Source organism: Lissotriton helveticus, chromosome 5_1 (genome assembly GCF_964261635.1).
Source record: "Lissotriton helveticus chromosome 5_1, aLisHel1.1, whole genome shotgun sequence".
Taxonomy (NCBI): Eukaryota; Metazoa; Chordata; class Amphibia; order Caudata; family Salamandridae; genus Lissotriton; species Lissotriton helveticus.
Window position 1 is genome coordinate 1,649,861,186 of NC_136065.1, and position 16,340 is coordinate 1,649,877,525.

The following is a 16,340-nucleotide window of genomic DNA, read 5'->3' on the forward strand; positions in this document are numbered from 1 at the left end:
GGGTCCGGTAAGAGAGGTCCAGACAATGGGGTGAACATCTAAATGATTGGAGTATACCTGCCTTGAGAGGGCCCTCGTCCGGCTGCCGATTGAATGAACTTCACCGATTCCGAACGGACCTCTCTCAAAGTGACTTATTGTCCTGACTGGAATCCCACAGGAATGCTGCGGTAAAAACATGGAGAAAAGAGAACGATCGGGCGCTGGAAAAAGGAAGGCGAAGAACTGCCCACATGGTCCGGTCCGGGTAAGGTCGTGACACACGACAAATTGCGAAATTGATTGATTGTTTGAAAATACTAGTATTACCTATTGATTGCTTCTGGGAGATTCTCTATTTGCAAACAAGCACAGAATCGCCATACTCTGTTTAGTCTTTGCAGATAGTGAAGGGTAGGCAACGCAAAACTTTAACACGTCGTGCCTATCTTTTTCTCCCCATTGATTGATTGATTGAATCGAGCATTGAATTGTTCGAAGTTGGTTCTCTTAAAGGATCTTCTCTGCCTGCAAACGGGGAAGAATAGGAATATTCTCTCTCCCTTTGCCGATAGTGAAGGGTAGGTAACGCAAACCTTTAACACGTCGTACCTATTCCATTCCTCATTGATTGATTGTTTATCCAAACGTTGACTGTTTGGAATTGGTTCTTTTTGGAGGTATTCCCTATTTGCATACAAGCACAGAAGTCGCCATACTCTAGTCTTTGCAAGTAGTGAAGGGTAGGTAATGCGGACCTTTGTCCCCCGTGGTAATCTGTCATGCCTATCTACTCCCCACTGATTGATACGCCAGTTTCACCCGGACCATTTACTAGAGGAAGATCATCTGGCCCGACCAGAGAACACCCCTAGTGAAAAGGACATATACAATAATAACGAAGTGATCACTGTAACCTGTTAACAGAAAGCTTTAGCATGAAACAACCTGGAAAGAAAGGAATAGGAAAACGAAATCAGTAGGCCACTGATGAACATGAACTTTTATTTAAAATAACGAACAAGAAACGATAACAATACGTAATAATAAAACCTATTAATGCCCTAGAAACAAGAAACGTTAGAAATAAGAACGGCAAACTGTAGAAAATGCAAGTCTGCAGAACATCCGCCCCCACTCTGGAAACTTCCAAAGTGGAGCAGGGTCGCGGCCACGCCCAGCCGGAAGCAACCCATATAAGGCGGGTCCTGCTGCCAACAGTCGGCCAGGAGATCGTAAACTTAGGGTGTAGCCGGAGGAGAGGCCGAGGCCATCGGGACCCGGCCAGGGGATTGCCTTGACAACGCTGGAGAGTCGCAGGGGGGAATGTCTATGTCCTCGACCCTCCCCTCTCTCTCCCAGTCCGGCCGCGGTGGCACTTGAGAGTTGCACGTAGTCCTGCCACACTCTCCCGGTCCGGCCACCAACGGCCGGGGGCTGGGGCCGACGGGATCCGGCTACAGCCGATAAGCCAAGGAACCCGTTCATGGGGCCAGAGCAAGGGGCGTCCGGCCGACATCCACCGGAAGCCCGGCCCAGAGACGGACGAGACATTTTTTCTTTTCTCCTTCGTAATGGCAGCGACAACACGCCAGACACCACTTCTTTCCTCTATAATTGCTGCGACAACTCTGGGGGGGGATGTCTTGCACATGCCTCCGACCCCCCCCCTCGTCCTCATCGCCTGGTCCGGCCATAACAAATGTCAAGCGAGACGCCGTGGGGTGCACTGGGAGGGAGAGACGGTGCGAACAGGCCTCTCCCGCCTCCCCAGGTGGAGGCTTCCCAGCTGCACCCTCAGCGCTCCAGGCGCCCGTAAGAGGGTTCTTCCACTGTGGCGATGCTGCAACGCCTCACCCGGCAGGTGGGAGCCCGTCCGCTCATTTGACCCCGCGATCGCCGGTAGCTGCCGAACTCTCAAAATGGCGATCGACCTGGCAAGAGCGGGCCCAGCATGAAGGAATGGCCCGGTCACTTGTTGACTCCACCGTCATAGTTCTCCACAACCTTGAAGATTCTAGAGGAGCCGCGGGAGTCCCCGACTCCCGCAAATACCCCCGATGGGGAGTGACTGCCATGATTGCCCACGGAACGATGGAAATGTAGCCGCAGGACGTCGGCGCTCCCATGCTGGCGCCAGCCTCAGTTTGAATGATTAGAATCTTGCCGACCACAGTTCGGATCAGTTCCGGTGAAAGCACAGTATGACCCGGTAGGAACATTGTTGCACCCCCTCCCCTTTTTGACTGATGGTTCAAACCACCGGTCCTTTCTTTTGCCCTTTAACGGAACTTTTGGACTACCAAAGGAAGCTCTGGGCCCAACCACGAGTTAGTAGACATTTAGACTATGCTTGGTTCTGCCTGACTGCACCCAAAATGGCGCCGAAGCAAATGAAACCCTCAACTCTTTATTGTACTCCGATTGCTCAGCCTTGGTGTCATAGGATATGTATGAAGTTTTTAAACATTTAGATTGATATAGGATGTGTACTGATTGTGAGTTCGAACAATGGATTGATATAGGATGTGTACTGTCAGCTCGAACAATGAATTGATATGAGATGAGTACTGGTTAGGTGTTCGGACGATGAAGGACAATGAATTGGCATAAAATGGGCACCGATTGAACATTCGGACAATGAATTGTTGTTTGAGTTTTGCACATCGTGATTATTGAAAGTTGGAAGCCCAACACTTATGACACTCCTCACACTGAAGTCTCGACATAATTTTATTGCGCTTTTCGCACTTTTTATGAAATTAACGACCACTGACTCCATTAAGTTTTCACTAATAAAAGTATCCCCACATCTGCAGCTCCAGCCTGCTCCGTGGCCGGTCCACGAGGTTGTAGGCCCGTATTTATGCACCGACATTCTTATTAAAGATTTTTTGAGAAAGCAACTATAGTTGTCCGTGTAAATTGATAAAGTCTTGAATGAATAATCCCTATTTTTCGATATAACTGAAATGTAGGTGGAATGACTAATCTCGATTAGATAAAGGGTTGAAAAAGTATAGTACGTAGAAATATTGCAAATATGAAGGGTCCAATTTTTAGTTGTGTATTTTTCCTTTTTATACAGCCAAAAGCAACAGCTAAAGATTCTGGTATTTAGCCTATACTTTATATGCTACCTGCATAAGAAAAGTCACGCTAACGGTCCACCTGGGCTTAAACGCCCCAGTTGGCAGTGACTGCATCCTGTGGAAATAGGCCGAGTACGCAGTAAGTAAAAACCTTTCTGGGTTTATGCGCGCGAGTGCGTATCAATGTAGCCTGCCCTCCCTTCCCTCCTTTTCCCTCTCTCTGCAGGTCACCTCGGAATGCCGACGAAAATGGGGATCCAACAGACGAAGAGACGGGAAAAGGGGTCTGATTATAGTACCTAACCGCGACAAACCCCGAATAAAACAAAAAGAATAATGTACACACACATGGTTAAGCATTCTTACGTTTAACTAAGTAGGGAAAAGTTTAGGGTATTTCGAGGTAGGGGTTACACAAGTATCCCACGCCGAGAGGACTAGGGATATTGCCGATATTTTGAAAACCCACTACCTCCTTTTCCGCATCCTCCTAGACACGTAACTTCAAGCTGCCCCATCGCTCGCCAATTGACACCAACTGTTGTCTCAGCCTGGAAACGCACTTGCTAAAAATGACTCGAATAAACCTCCGTGAGCATTAGCCCGACCAGGTTAGTTCATGACCAGTTGCCAAAGGCGTAAGTGTGTACAATCAAAGCCACCAGCAAGAGGCAGCCAACGAATAAAAGATAAGAAAAAGGTAAAAAGAGCTTAGGACGATAAAGATGCTCAGCATACAGAAAAGGATAATTATGGCCAATAACTGTTTCATGTTTTGTCTTGGATCTTTGTATGTAATACATGTACTGTCTCCCCCGTCTGAGTTTGTGTGTACGTGATGCATGAATCTACGTCATCCCTCTGCCTGTGTTTCCGTGTTACTTAACCCCTGTTGTTCTGTGTTGCGCGCGCACTGAACGGTCCATTATTGTACACGTCTCTCTCTCTCTCTCTCCCTCTCTCTTTCTCTTCCTATGTCATACGTGTACCAAATGGACCGTTTAGGGTGCGGTCTCTCTTTCTCTCTCGCTCTCTCTCTCTCTCTCTCTCTCTTTCTCTTTCCAAAAACCCCGTTTCCTCTTTTCAAGTATAAAGACGTCGTGCCCCTCCGGCACAAAACATTATTGGGTTTCCTCGAACGCAAAGGTGTTCAGCAAAATTGACCAAAACCAAAACGATTGAGACTTGCCTTATTACTACCTCTCCCTTCTGCAAACAATTGAACCCGAGTTGGTAATGAAGGAAAGGACGGGTAAGACGACGGATGTCCCCTAATCTGGCCTTTATAAGGGAACTATAACGTCAATGGTCTTCTGTTTCTCAGTTCGTTAGAAATGCGATCCCCAAATGCCCCGATTGCCCCACCCCCTTGCACCTAAGTGCGGATGTCCAGAGTATCCCACTTCCCCCGATCGACCCCGGCTCCCTGTCCAAAGCACCCACGCGCCCCCGATCAACCCTCGCCTCATGTCAAGCTACCCACGAAACGTAATTGATGACCTTGATTAACGGTCGCTCCCCAGGAAAGCCATGTTTTACATCTGCCCCTCCCCCCTTCTTCATGATGATAACGCCCCTGCTTGCGAGAATTAGCCGACCCCGAAGGGAGATGCAGTATCGTCGATACTTGGGTTAAAGGGAAGAACGAGTCTCTACATAAGGACTCGATGTTTAATGTAACGTAATACATTGTGTACAAAAATCCAATTTCTCTTATCATATGTCGCGAATGAACGCCAAACAAGTCTATGAATTCAATATGCAATACCCTTCTCCAGACTCCATAAGTGACGACCTTTGACTGTGACCGATGAACCTATCCCCCACCTACTCAGGCATGGGGATGGATTGAGATGTATATCTATTCTCTCGACCAGTTTTTCTAAAACTTGTTTTCTACCCATTCAAAGATATAAATCACCGGAGGAGAGGAGCTGGACGTAGCGCCCAGCCTGGCCACAGATCATGGAGCACGTGTGACGACCAAAGGTGGAGCCGCAGAGCAACGAGACGCGGGACGAGGCACAACTTTCAAGTTCAGCTGATGAAGAAATAAGGGGCTGCCTTGAAGCCCTCGACTTGCTGACCCACTCGTGCCTGAAGTCCCCGTCCCTTTTTGAGTTCGACTGATGGGCCTGCCTGCTCATTGTCCTTTGCTCCCTTGGTCCCTTGGTGTGTTCGAAGATCTGGCCCCACTCCGCCCTCTCCTCCCTCGATTATCCAACAGACTCACCCTTTGTCATATAAACTTTGACTATGGACTGGGATTCTGCCACGGAAAGAGAAAGACACGCAGGTGCCCAGCATAAGGCACCCCTAAGAAAATGAGTTAGGAAACAGGACTGTGATCTAACAGCAGAGGACTGATCGCACCCTGCAACGCGTAAGGATGATTCCGAGCTGGACTTATAGCTCCACCGCCGGTGCTCAAAAGCGCCAACGAAAAGAAAAACGGACTAACAGAGTCTACCAGTGGTGGCTCGTCGTTGAAAAAGACATTTTCGCTAAGACCCCCCCCTTCCAGAACTTTCTACCCACCCCTTGACTAGTTGTTTACATCGAATTGCATTTCTCCCTCAATTTTTATTGCTTACAAAAATGTTTCATTGGTCACTCAAGTCCAAAGGTCACATATAGCACTTTTTACTGTATATTGATGCCATAGGAGAAAAAGTCTGAACTTGATTCTATAATGTTTCGGAAACATCTTTTTAAACCCTGACTAAATATTATGCCGATCTTTAGGCTTGTATTTAGAACTCAACAAATATAAATTAACATGTATTGTATTCTGCCTAGCACATCGACTATGTAGAAATTGAACGTGCTTATGTAAAAAGCGGCGACTGTTAAAAATAGCAATGTGTATGTACATAAGCGGCGTTCATTTGTGATGCACAGTACCCCTTGTTGTAAGCAGAACAGATATTTCTAAAATACTGACTGTATTATCCCGCTAGCATAGACCCATGCACACACGTACACGACAGCCATTTTAGGTACCATGGTCTCCCTGTTTACGATCGCTCATCAGCGCACTTCCCTGACCCTGCAAGCATTCCCCCATGCGCCCTGACTGCCCCCGCTCTCCCATGCACAGGTCATGAGCCCTCCCCTCCCATGACTCTGTCCCAGGGAATCGCACCCCGCGCCTGACCAACACCTCCTGTCCCTCCATGAATACCCCTCCTTTGATGACCTCTTCCTCTGAGCCTGAATGTCTGCACAGACCGCTGGTCATCCCTTAGCCCGAGGATACAGTTTATTGCCCACCACTGTATGCACTCGTCTCTCTTGAAAGAAGCCACTATTGATCATGACCGCCCCACCCCCTGAGATTCGATCAGGCACACACATTCCAATGGAATCAGCAGAACACTCAGCCGCATGACAGCCCCCTCCTATTGCATGGAGGATAAGGGCCCTACTATAGCCACGTGTTGGACTACCTCCATACTATACAATGTGTTGATTGTAATAAAGGATGCCTGTGTGCCACCAACCTGTGTATAAAAGACGAAGCCTCAGAGAAACTTGTTAGAGCACCTCCCGAAGACACTATGCGAGTGTCCCAAATGACAGGCTCTCCTCATGAGAAATAAACCTTTTTCTTTGTCTTCCTGCTTCCAGTGCCCGTCTCTTTGTTTGGTAATTATTCAAGATGAAAACAAAGAGTCGCCCTGCACCAGCAGCCTGGGCATCGGGTGCGATATGGGCTGACTTTTCTACATGTCTATTGAACTCCACATACATTTGCCAGTTCTGACACAGTCTAGGAGAAACTTATGATTATTTGTAATTAGCACATAGTAAGAATTTCCTAAAAAATGAAACATAGTCACCTAAGGCAGACGAGGTGGCCGAGTGGTTAAGGCGATGGACTGCTAATCCATTATGCTCTGCACGCGTGGGTTCGAATCCCACCTTCGTCGGAACGCCATCAGACACTCTTTTGAAGGTGGGCATGTCTCGTAGTACAATTACACTCTCTTTCAAGACACAGCCATAATCCACTAGAAGGGCCCAACTGACTATTCCATTTTGGCAATTATGTCAAATTAAGGGAAGTGTTTTGTGCTTAAGTGAAATTAGATCTTTCATGAAGTGTCCAGAGGATTGCCTTTCCCTCACTCCTGGCCTTCTAACCAGTTTGGATAGATAGACTGATAAGAAAGCAGCTCTTACTCCTAAAGTTTCAGCCATCTCAAGTGTATGACTGTTGACATATGTCTGCCCCACAGAGACAGATCACTTCTAATAAGTGAGTTCTCTATCTGTCACTGATTGCGGACATACTAACTAGAGCTATCAGTATGGTCATAAATGTGAATACTCTTATGTTCTCAAATCAAAATGGAGTTTTTCCTACTTCCAAGAAAAGTGTCTTAAGCATGCTCTTCAATTTGTGCACGCATGTAGACATTCAAATGCAACTGCATTTCCATACAGAGTCTCAAAATCATAGATATCTTCATACCGCAGTAAGAATACATGAAGCGATTTACATACTGCAGGCAGGCTGGCCTTGTAGCTCAGTGGCAGAGCACTGGTCTTGTAAACCAGGGGTCATGAGTTCAAGCCTCATCAGGGCCTTTTTATGTGTGAGTTTCTGTATGTTGTTTCCAAGTCATTCTTTCTAGGAGTCACACATTGTCTTAAGTTTGCTTATTGACAAGCTTCCCTTTCCTGCTTTTATCGTATCAAGAAGACTTCATGAAAACCATAAACTATTGCCTCACGCCTGACGAACGCCTGACAAACGCCATTCTCACCCCGCCGGGCAAGCCCTGCCGGGCAAAGCCAAATAAGCCATGCATATTTGAAGTTCCTTTGAAAGTCAGAGCGAGGACTATGACCTCTGTTCCGACTGAGTCTGCATCCACAGAAAGGATGAAATAAGGATCTAGAAATTTCACCAAGGAGATGTGAACTTCATCCCCCTTAAAATACTTTTCCTCCCAGATGCCCCGGCTCCTAGTCAAATGAGGTTAATCTTCAAAACCCCATCCCCACTAACCATAAATATCCGACTCTCCTGCTGTCCATTCAAATGATACAAGGTATCTTGTACATAGAGAGAATGTGAGAAAAAGCAGAATCGCTTCATAGATTTGGTGACCTTGGAAGGGTCGGCTGGATAAAGAAGTGAACCTGATTTCGGGAAAAGGAGTATCGTGATGGGGATGAGGAAAAGAGAACATGGACCACATTCACAAGTTAGAGAAATAAATGTAATAGGTTGAATGGTTTTAAAAAGTTAACTTTGAGCATGAATTGTGTTTTTTTAAACTGCAAAGAATTAAAAAATCAATGTGGGATTGGAGGCACAATCTGAGCAGAAAGCACCATAAGCTGCTATGGTGCAACTCTTATGTTGACAAGAAACATTAATATGATGACGCTCTTCTTTTGATATGTCTTTCACTTAAATTGTATTGTAAGTAGCTGATACAGCACTGTTTGCAGCTCCTCAGTATATGGTTATCCCGTGACAACAATGTTTTCATCATATTTATTATTCTACAAATGTATTTTTAAATGCACTGATTTGGTGTTTGCATGCTATGCAAGACGGCACATCATGGAATGTCTATAAGGAGCATCGAATAGGATTGTGATATTTGCACCTGGAAGAGTCGGACACGCAGATCCTGAAAAGAAGTAAAGACTCTCTAGCAAGGGCCGTCTTTACCCTGAGTTTAATCTTTACTTTTAGTGAAATGGTTTATGAAAAACCAGTAAGCTGCTCCAGGTGAGGCTCGAACTCACAACCTCGGCATGCCTCAATGCAAGTACTGCTGTATAAGTACCGCGCGCTAACCTATTGCGCCACTGGAGCTCACTGTTCTCATATCTCCCCAGTTGAGCCATCTAGAGCTGACCAAGTAGATACTGGCACTGCTCCCTTATTCACTGTGCAAGATCGACTCACATGCTAGCATGTTATCATGACTATTAAAAACTACAGTCCTAATGGAACAGATTTGATAATTCTGCTATATCATGTGCTCTGTCTATTGAACACCACATACATTTGCCAGTTCTGACACAGTCTAGGAGAAACTTATGATTATTTGTAATAAGCACATAGTAAGAATTTCCTAAAAAATGAAACATAGTCACCTAAGGCAGACGAGGTGGCCGAGTGGTTAAGGCGATGGACTGCTAATCCATTGTGCTCTACCCGCGTGAGTTCAAATCCAGCCTTCGTCGGAACGCCATCAGGCACTCTTTTGAAGGTGGGCATGTCTCGTAGTACAATTACACTCTCTTTCAAGACACAGCCATAATCCACTAGAAGGGCCCAACTGACTATTCCATTTTGGCAATTATGTCAAATTAAGGGAAGTGTTTTGTGCTTAATTGAAATTAGATCTTTCATGAAGTGTCCAGAGGATTGCCTTTCCCTCACTCCTGGCCTTCTAACCAGTTTGGATAGATAGACTGATAAGAAAGCAGCTCTTACTCCTAAAGTTTCAGCCATCTCAAGTGTATGACTGTTGACATATGTCTGCCCCACAGAGACAGATCACTTCTAATAAGTGAGTTCTCTATCTGTCACTGATTGCGGACATACTAACTAGAGCTATCAGTATGGTCATAAATGTGAATACTCTTATGTTCTCAAATCAAAATGGAGTTTTTCCTACTTCCAAGAAAAGTGTCTTAAGCATGCTCTTCAATTTGTGCACGCATGTAGACATTCAAATGCAACTGCATTTCCATACAGAGTCTCAAAATCATAGATATCTTCATACCGCAGTAAGAATACATGAAGCGATTTACATACTGCAGGCAGGCTGGCCTTGTAGCTCAGTGGCAGAGCACTGGTCCTGTAAACCAGGGGTCATGAGTTCAAGCCTCATCAGGGTCTTTTTATATGTGAGTTTCTGTATGTTGTTTCCAAGTCATTCTTTCTAGGAGTCACACATTGTCTTAAGTTTGCTTATTGACAAGCTTCCCTTTCCTGCTTTCATCGTATCAAGAAGACTTCATGAAAACCATTGAACCATAAACTATTGCCTCACCCCTTCCGATCGCCTGACGAACGCCTGACAAACGCCATTCTCACCCCGCCGGGCAAGCCCTGCCGGGCAAAGCCAAATAAGCCATGCATATTTGAAGTTCCTTTGAAAGTCAGAGCGAAGACTATGACCTCTGTTCCGACTGAGTCTGCATCCACAGAAAGGATGAAATAAGGATCTAGAAATTTCACCAAGGAGATGTGAACTTCATCCCCCTTAAAATACTTTTCCACGCAGATGCCCCGGCTCTTAGTCAAATGAGGTTAATCTTCAAAACCCCACCCCCACTAACCATAAATATCCGACTCTCCTACTGTCCATTCAAATGATACAAGGTATCTTGTACATAGAGAGAATGTCAGAAAAAGCAGAATCGCTTCATAGATTTGGTGACCTTGGAACGGTCGGCTGGATAAAGAAGTGAACCTGATTTCGGGAAAAGGAGTATCGTGATGGGGATGAGGAAAAGAGAACATGGACCACATTCACAAGTTAGAGAAATAAATGTAATAGGTTGAATGGTTTTAAAAAGTTAACTTTGAGCATGAATTGTGTTTTTTAAACTGCAAAGAATTAAAAAATCAATGTGGGATTGGAGGCACAATCTGAGCAGAAAGCACCATAAGCTGCTATGGTGCAACTCTTATGTTGACTAGAAACACTAATGTGATGACGCTCTTCTTTTCATATGTCTTTCAGTTAAATTGTATTGTAAGTAGATGATACAGCACTGTTTGCAGCTCCTCAGTATATGGTTATCCTGTGACAACAATGTTTTCATCATATTTATTATTCTACAAATGTATTTTTAAATGCACTGATGTGGTGTTTGCATGCTATGCAAGACGGCACATCATGGAATGTTTATAAGGAGCATCGAATAGGATTGTGATATTTGCACCTGGAAGAGTCGGACACGCAGATCCTGAAAAGAAGTAAAGACTCTCTAGCAAGGGCCGTCTTTACCCTGAGTTTAATCTTTACTTTTAGTGAAATGGTTTATGAAAAACCAGGAAGTTGCTCCAGGTGAGGCTCGAACTCACAACCTCAGCATGCCTCAATGCAAGTACTGCTGTATAAGTACCGCGCGCTAACCGATTGCGCCACTGAAGTTCACTGTTCTCATATCTCCCCAGTTGAGCCATCTAGAGCTGACCAAGTAGATACTGGCACTGCTCCCTTATTCACTGTGCAAGATCGACTCACATGCTAGCATGTTATCATGACTAATAAAAACTACAGTCCTAATGGAACAGATTTGATAATTCTGCTATATCATGTGCTCTGTCTATTGAACACCACATACATTTGCCAGTTCTGACACAGTCTAGGAGAAACTTATGATTATTTGTAATTAGCACATAGTAAGAATTTCCTAAAAAATGAAACATAGTCACCTAAGGCAGACGAGGTGGCCGAGTGGTTAAGGCGATGGACTGCTAATCCATTGTGCTCTGCACGCGTGGGTTTGAATCCCACCTTCGTCGGAAAGCCATCAGACACTCTTTTGAAGGTGGGCATGTCTCGTAGTACAATTACACTCTCTTTCAAGACACAGCCATAATCCACTAGAAGGGCCCAACTGACTATTCCATTTTGGCAATTATGTCAAATTAAGGGAAGTGTTTTGTGCTTAATTGAAATTAGATCTTTCATGAAGTGTCCAGAGGATTGCCTTTCCCTCACTCCTGGCCTTCTAACCAGTTTGGATAGATAGACTGATAAGAAAGCAGCTCTTACTCCTAAAGTTTCAGCCATCTCAAGTGTATGACTGTTGACATATGTCTGCCCCACAGAGACAGATCACTTCTAATAAGTGAGTTCTCTATCTGTCACTGACTGCGGACATACTAACTAGAGCTATCAGTATGGTCATAAATGTGAATACTCTTATGTTCTCAAATCAAAATGGAGTTTTTCCTACTTCCAAGAAAAGTGTCTTAAGCATGCTCTTCAATTTGTGCACGCATGTAGACATTCAAATGCAACTGCATTTCCATACAGAGTCTCGAAATCATTGATATCTTCATACCGCAGTAAGAATACATGAAGCGATTTACATACCGCAGGCAGGCTGGCCTTGTAGCTCAGTGGCAGAGCTTTGGTCTTGTAAACCAGGGGTCATGAGTTCAAGCCTCATCAGGGCCTTTTTTATATGTGAGTTTCTGTATGTTGTTTCCAAGTCATTCTTTCTAGGAGTCACACCTTGTCTTAAGTTTGCTTATTGACAAGCTTCCCTTTCCTGCTTTCATCGTATCAAGAAGACTTCATGAAAACCATTGAACCATAAACTATTGCCTCACCCCTTCCGATCGCCTGACGAACGCCTGACAAACGCCATTCTCACCCCGCCGGGCAAGCCCTGCCGGGCAAAGCCAAATAAGCCATGCATATTTGAAGTTCCTTTGAAAGTCAGAGCGAAGACTATGACCTCTGTTCCGACTGAGTCTGCATCCACAGAAACGATGAAATAAGGATCTAGAAATTTCACCAAGGAGATGTGAACTTCATCCCCCTTAAAATACTTTTCCTCGCAGATGCCCCGGCTCTTAGTCAAATGAGGTTAATCTTCAAAACCCCACCCCCACTAACCATAAATATCCGACTCTCCTGCTGTCCATTCAAATGATACAAGGTATCTTGTACATAGAGAGAATGTGAGAAAAAGCAGAATCGCTTCATAGATTTGGTGACCTTGGAACGGTCGGCTGGATAAAGAAGTGAACCTGATTTCGGGAAAAGGAGTATCGTGATGGGGATGAGGAAAAGAGAACATGGACCACATTCACAAGTTAGAGAAATAAATGTAATAGGTTGAATGGTTTTAAAAAGTTAACTTTGAGCATGAATTGTGTTTTTTAAACTGCAAAGAATTAAAAAATCAATGTGGGTTTGGAGGCACAATCTGAGCAGAAAGCACCATAAGCTGCTATGGTGCAACTCTTATGTTGACTAGAAACATTAATATGATGACGCTCTTCTTTTGATATGTCTTTCAGTTAAATTGTATTGTAAGTAGCTGATACAGCATTGTTTGCAGCTCCTCAGTATATGGTTATCCCGTGACAACAATGTTTTCTTCATATTTATTCTTCTACAAATGTATTTTTAAATGCACTGATGTGGTGTTTGCATGCTATGCAAGACGGCACATCATGGAATGTTTATAAGGAGCATCGAATAGGATTGTGATATTTGCACCTGGAAGAGTCGGACACGCAGATCCTGAAAAGAAGTATTTAGCAAGGGCCGTCTTTACCCTGAGTTTAATCTTTATTTTTAGTGAAATGGTTTATGAAAAACCAGGAAGCTGCTCCAGGTGAGGCTCGAACTCACAACCTCGGCATGCCTCAATGCAAGTACTGCTGTATAAGTACCACGCGCTAACCGAGTGCGCCACTGGAGCTCACTGTTCTCATATCTCCCCAGTTGAGCCATCTAGAGCTGACCAAGTAGATACTGGCACTGCTCCCTTATTCACTGTGCAAGATCGACTCACATGCTAGCATGTTATCATGACTATTAAAAACTACAGTCCTAATGGAACAGATTTGATAATTCTGCTATATCATGTGCTCTGTCTATTGAACACCACATACATTTGCCAGTTCTGACACAGTCTAGAAGAAATTTATGATTATTTGTAATTAGCACATAGTAAGAATTTCCTAAAAAATGAAACATAGTCACCTAAGGCAGACGAGGTGGCCGAGTGGTTAAGGCGATGGACTGCTAATCCATTGTGCTCTGCACGCGTGGGTTCGAATCCCACCTTCGTCGGAACGCCATCAGACGCTCTTTTGAAGGTGGGCATGTCTCGTAATACAATTACACTCTCTTTCAAGACACAGCCATAATCCACTAGAAGGGCCCAACTGACTGTTCCATTTTGGCAATTATGTCAAATTAAGGGAAGTGTTTTGTGCTTAATTGAAATTAGATCTTTCATGAAGTGTCCAGAGGATTGCCTTTCCCTCACTCCTGGCCTTCTAACCAGTTTGGATAGATAGACTGATAAGAAAGCAGCTCTTACTCCTAAAGTTTCAGCCATCTCAAGTGTATGACTGTTGACATATGTCTGCCCCACAGAGACAGATCACTTCTAATAAGTGAGTTCTCTATCTGTCACTGATTGCGGACATACTAACTAGAGCTATCAGTATGGTCATAAATGTGAATACTCTTATGTTCTCAAATCAAAATGGAGTTTTTCCTACTTCCAAGAAAAGTGTCTTAAGCATGCTCTTCAATTTGTGCACGCATGTAGACATTCAAATGCAACTGCATTTCCATACAGAGTCTCAAAATCATAGATATCTTCATACCGCAGTAAGAATACATGAAGCGATTTACATATTGCAGGCAGGCTGGCCTTGTAGCTCAGTGGCAGAGCACTGGTCTTGTAAACCAGGGGTCATGAGTTCAAGCCTCATCAGGGCCTTTTTATATGTGAGTTTCTGTATGTTGTTACCAAGTCATTCTTTCAAGGAGTCACACCTTGTCTTAAGTTTGCTTATTGACAAGCTTCCCTTTCCTGCTTTCATCGTATCAAGAAGACTTCATGAAAACCATTGAACCATAAACTATTGCCTCACCCAACGCCTGACAAACGCCATTCTCACCCGCGGGGAAAGCCCTGCCGGGCAAAGCCAAATAAGTCATGCATATTTGAAGTTCCTTTGAAAGTCAGAGCGAGGACTATGACCTCTGTTCCGACTGAGTCTGCATCCACAGAAAGGATGAAATAAGGATCTAGAAATTTCACCAAGGAGATGTGAACTTCATCCCCCTTAAAATACTTTTCCTCCCAGATGCCCCGGCTCTTAGTCAAATGAGGTTAATCTTCAAAACCCCACCCCCACTAACCATAAATATCCGACTCTCCTGCTGTCCATTCAAATGATACAAGGTATCTTGTACATAGAGAGAATGTGAGAAAAAGCAGAATCGCTTCATAGATTTGGTGACCTTGGAAGGGTTAGCTGGATAAAAAAGTGAACCTGATTTCGGGAAAAGGAGTATCGTGATGGGGATGAGGAAAAGAGAACATGAACCACATTCACAAGTTAGAGAAATAAATGTAATAGGTTGAATGGTTTTAAAAAGTTAACTTTGAGCATGAATTGTGTTTTTTAAACTGCAAAGAATTAAAAAATCAATGTGGGTTTGGAGGCACAATCTGAGCAGAAAGCACCATAAGCTGCTATGGTGCAACTCTTATGTTGACTAGAAACATTAATATGATGACGCTCTTCTTTTGATATGTCTTTCAGTTAAATTGTATTGTAAGTAGCTGATACAGCATTGTTTGCAGCTCCTCAGTATATGGTTATCCCGTGACAACAATGTTTTCTTCATATTTATTCTTCTACCAATGTATTTTTAAATGCACTGATGTGGTGTTTGCATGCTATGCAAGACGGCACATCATGGAATGTTTATAAGGAGCATCGAATAGGATTGTGATATTTGCACCTGGAAGAGTCGGACACGCAGATCCTGAAAAGAAGTATCTAGCAAGGGCCGTCTTTACCCTGAGTTTAATCTTTATTTTTAGTGAAATGGTTTATGAAAAACCAGGAAGCTGCTCCAGGTGAGGCTCGAACTCACAACCTCGGCATGCCTCAATGCAAGTACTGCTGTATAAGTACCACGCGCTAACCGAGTGCGCCACTGGAGCTCACTGTTCTCATATCTCCCCAGTTGAGCCATCTAGACCTGACCAAGTAGATACTGGCACTGCTCCCTTATTCACTGTGCAAGATCGACTCACATGCTAGCATGTTATCATGACTATTAAAAACTACAGTCCTAATGGAACAGATTTGATAATTCTGCTATATCATGTGCTCTGTCTATTGAACACCACATACATTTGCCAGTTCTGACACAGTCTAGGAGAAACTTATGATTAATTGTAATTAGCACATAGTAAGAATTTCCTAAAAAATGAAACATAGTTTGAAGTTCCTTTGAAAGTCAGAGCGAGGACTATGACCTCTGTTCCGACTGAGTCTGCATCCACAGAAAGGATGAAATAAGGATCTAGAAATTTCACCAAGGAGATGTGAACTTCATCCCCCTTAAAATACTTTTCCTCCCAGATGCCCCGGCTCTTAGTCAAATGAGGTTAATCTTCAAAACCCCACCCCCACTAACCATAAATATCCGACTCTCCTGCTGTCCATTCAAATGATACAAGGTATCTTGTACATAGAGAGAATGTGAGAAAAAGCAGAATCGC

At 44.1% G+C, this 16,340-nt stretch overlaps 12 non-coding genes across 12 annotated transcripts; 8 read left to right on the forward strand and 4 right to left on the reverse strand.

Annotated features, from left to right (window-relative positions):
* Positions 1 to 6,921: 6,921 nt before the first annotated feature.
* TRNAS-GCU (transfer RNA serine (anticodon GCU)) lies at positions 6,922 to 7,003 on the forward strand. The gene has a single exon. It is a non-coding gene; the product is annotated as a tRNA-Ser (tRNA).
* Positions 7,004 to 7,592: 589 nt separating this feature from the next.
* TRNAT-UGU (transfer RNA threonine (anticodon UGU)) lies at positions 7,593 to 7,664 on the forward strand. The gene has a single exon. It is a non-coding gene; the product is annotated as a tRNA-Thr (tRNA).
* Positions 7,665 to 8,815: 1,151 nt separating this feature from the next.
* Positions 8,816 to 8,910, reverse strand: TRNAI-UAU (transfer RNA isoleucine (anticodon UAU)). The gene is made up of 2 exons: positions 8,873 to 8,910; positions 8,816 to 8,851 (listed from the first exon to the last, which is right to left on the reverse strand). It is a non-coding gene; the product is annotated as a tRNA-Ile (tRNA).
* A 292-nt stretch (positions 8,911 to 9,202) lies between these two features.
* On the forward strand, positions 9,203 to 9,284 carry TRNAS-GCU (transfer RNA serine (anticodon GCU)). The gene has a single exon. It is a non-coding gene; the product is annotated as a tRNA-Ser (tRNA).
* A 589-nt stretch (positions 9,285 to 9,873) lies between these two features.
* TRNAT-UGU (transfer RNA threonine (anticodon UGU)) lies at positions 9,874 to 9,945 on the forward strand. Its single transcript has one exon. It is a non-coding gene; the product is annotated as a tRNA-Thr (tRNA).
* A 1,169-nt stretch (positions 9,946 to 11,114) lies between these two features.
* TRNAI-UAU (transfer RNA isoleucine (anticodon UAU)) lies at positions 11,115 to 11,209 on the reverse strand. The gene is made up of 2 exons: positions 11,172 to 11,209; positions 11,115 to 11,150 (listed from the first exon to the last, which is right to left on the reverse strand). It is a non-coding gene; the product is annotated as a tRNA-Ile (tRNA).
* A 292-nt stretch (positions 11,210 to 11,501) lies between these two features.
* TRNAS-GCU (transfer RNA serine (anticodon GCU)) lies at positions 11,502 to 11,583 on the forward strand. Its single transcript has one exon. It is a non-coding gene; the product is annotated as a tRNA-Ser (tRNA).
* A 589-nt stretch (positions 11,584 to 12,172) lies between these two features.
* On the forward strand, positions 12,173 to 12,244 carry TRNAT-UGU (transfer RNA threonine (anticodon UGU)). Its single transcript has one exon. It is a non-coding gene; the product is annotated as a tRNA-Thr (tRNA).
* A 1,163-nt stretch (positions 12,245 to 13,407) lies between these two features.
* On the reverse strand, positions 13,408 to 13,502 carry TRNAI-UAU (transfer RNA isoleucine (anticodon UAU)). Its single transcript has 2 exons — positions 13,465 to 13,502; positions 13,408 to 13,443 (listed from the first exon to the last, which is right to left on the reverse strand). It is a non-coding gene; the product is annotated as a tRNA-Ile (tRNA).
* Positions 13,503 to 13,794: 292 nt separating this feature from the next.
* TRNAS-GCU (transfer RNA serine (anticodon GCU)) lies at positions 13,795 to 13,876 on the forward strand. The gene has a single exon. It is a non-coding gene; the product is annotated as a tRNA-Ser (tRNA).
* Positions 13,877 to 14,465: 589 nt separating this feature from the next.
* On the forward strand, positions 14,466 to 14,537 carry TRNAT-UGU (transfer RNA threonine (anticodon UGU)). Its single transcript has one exon. It is a non-coding gene; the product is annotated as a tRNA-Thr (tRNA).
* Positions 14,538 to 15,681: 1,144 nt separating this feature from the next.
* TRNAI-UAU (transfer RNA isoleucine (anticodon UAU)) lies at positions 15,682 to 15,776 on the reverse strand. Its single transcript has 2 exons — positions 15,739 to 15,776; positions 15,682 to 15,717 (listed from the first exon to the last, which is right to left on the reverse strand). It is a non-coding gene; the product is annotated as a tRNA-Ile (tRNA).
* Positions 15,777 to 16,340: the final 564 nt, after the last annotated feature.